This window comes from Ornithodoros turicata, chromosome 1 (assembly GCF_037126465.1).
Source record: "Ornithodoros turicata isolate Travis chromosome 1, ASM3712646v1, whole genome shotgun sequence".
Lineage (NCBI taxonomy): Eukaryota > Metazoa > Arthropoda > Arachnida > Ixodida > Argasidae > Ornithodoros > Ornithodoros turicata.
The window spans coordinates 193,033,264-193,035,490 of record NC_088201.1 but is presented as its reverse complement, the minus strand read 5'-3'; the positions used below and the strand labels follow the sequence as shown (position 1 = coordinate 193,035,490).

Here is a 2,227-nt window from a genome sequence, read left to right as displayed (position 1 = left end):
ATCTTTCTAGAATGTACTCGCCTCAACTCGGTGAACGTGGCAAAATTTACTACAGCTGTCAAAGTCTTCTGGTTCTCGAGCTACCGGTTTCCGTGTTTACACTCCTCCCAATACATGGGACTGCCGGCTGTTTTTCCCCTAAAACCGTTTCCATCGCACCTACAGAGTCGTGTTTGACATAGTTTTGAAGCTCTTGACGTGCTCTTTCCAACCGCTTTAATCCCGTAAGCGCGAGACTCTCCGTTCCCCAGATATGGGCTTTGCAGTTGGAGGGTCATGGCACTGGCGCCAGCAAGTCTGGCTGACGCCGCTCGGAGACGCTTCCGTGGGTGCCGTTCCTTTAGTGCCGTAATCTCGCTTACCTAACGTCCAATTTACTGGAAATTTTGCATGCGTGTTCTTCGTTCTTTGCTCTACAACTTTTCAATTCGCACCTTCCGTCTATTTACTACAGGTTATGGCGTTATTCCCGAAATTCCTTAGGCTGACTCTCCTTCTGCGCACCTTCGTCCCTGTTTTTAGGTTTGAACCCTGTGGGAGATCTGAATCACCTATTAATGGATTCGTGCACTCCGAACACCGAACGGCTAGAAACTTGCGGGATCTTTTTATCTCTCTCCATTCTCGAGTGAGGACAAACATGGCAAAAGCGGCTCGTTATACATGGGGCTGGGGCATTTTTTTCGATGTCGGTTGTTTGTTGGCGTAGAAATGTGATTGAAGACTTATTTTGACGGGAAAAACGTCCTCTTTCCAATGGCACTGGTCACCCGTACGCGCGACTTTCTGCTTTCTGGATGTAGCGCGAGGAGAGCATGGTGGAGAGAGCCGTTACAGCCAGGTGGCGCCGTTGGAGCTTGGAATTTCTCCAGCTCATTTGGAAGGGAAATCATAGAAGCGTTCGGACGCATGTCCAGAGAGCTCTCGTTCGGGAAGCGTCTTTCGTCGTAGTTTTGGTGGTTTTGGTGCCCCGCAGTGCTGTGACTGTATTTCATGCCTTACTAGTGGTATCTGGACCTGTTTCTGTGTGTGTACCTTGGAAGACCGAAAGCTGTTGGATTTCGTGAATTGAAGGTTAGTTGTGTGCATGTAATGCCATGTTTCGTGCACCTTTTGCTTTGTATTCTTCCTAGCGTGTGGGTTCCTATAACTTTATCCGCTCAGTGCGATTATTACCCTATTGTTACCTATTTCCTTATCCTCCATCTGTAATCTTGTGCTCTTACCCTGTTGGTTAACCTGTATCATCACTTAACATCAGGTTGATATCATGTGTGATGCTTCTGCGGCCCTGCTACAGGGTACCGGTGCTCTAAAGATACAGATCTTCCTTTTTTGGTTATTAATTCATAATAACTCAGCTTGTGTCATGCATATTTTCCCCGAGTGTGGAAGGAATATGACAGAATGTAAATAGTTGCGGATATTATAACTCAACGTGCATTGTTTTCACCCTGTTCTGGTAATGCCTTACTGACACCCTTGCTGTAGCCCCAGTTGTCATAGTTAATTGATCTTACTGCTAACAAACAAAGCCATTGTCTTTGGACCTCAAGTAACAGCATATGTGGGAAGTCTGGTTAACCTGTGCACGAGTTTTGGCATATTTTATGTGACACATAATGTATTATCCCTTGTTAAATCTAGCTTCCTAACTCACTTTATTGTTTCAGATGCCTACAAGAAATATATCTTAGAGCTGTCATCTAGCATGATCTGTAAAGGTGTTGAAGACGCTGTACATCAGGCAAGAGTGTGATTGTTCAACAGACATGTCACAGGGATGATGAACGATATCAATAAAAAATAAAAAATAGAAGCTGCATGATTTGTTATTTCCTAATATACACAGCACAATAGGGTGCACAAATTATACGGGATCACAACGAGAGACTTGAACCTATTTGCATGTAGGACCCAACGTAGGTCCCACAATCAAATAGGATCCTGTTAATATGTAGGATCGCATTTGCATGTAGGTCCCACAACCAAATAGGATCCTGTTTATATGTAGGATCGCATTTGCATGTAGGACCCACAATTAAACAGGATCCTATTTGTATGTAGGTTCCTTCATCATGTAGGACCTGGTGTCATAATACCATATGGAGTCAAGTAGGAATTTCCAATAGGGTCGGCCGCGAGCTTCTTGCCGTCTACGCTGCTGTGAAGCACTACCGTTATCTACTGGCTGGATGTGCATTCCACGTACTCACTGATCACAAGC

The 2,227-nt window shown here is 44.9% G+C and overlaps 1 long non-coding RNA gene across 1 annotated transcript; it reads left to right on the top strand.

Annotated features, from left to right (window-relative positions):
- Window positions 1-872: 872 nt before the first annotated feature.
- LOC135374558 (uncharacterized) lies at window positions 873-1,819 on the top strand. Its single transcript, XR_010416956.1, has 2 exons — window positions 873-1,074; window positions 1,674-1,819. It is a non-coding gene; the product is annotated as an uncharacterized LOC135374558 (long non-coding RNA).
- The last annotated feature ends 408 nt before the right edge of the window (window positions 1,820-2,227 follow it).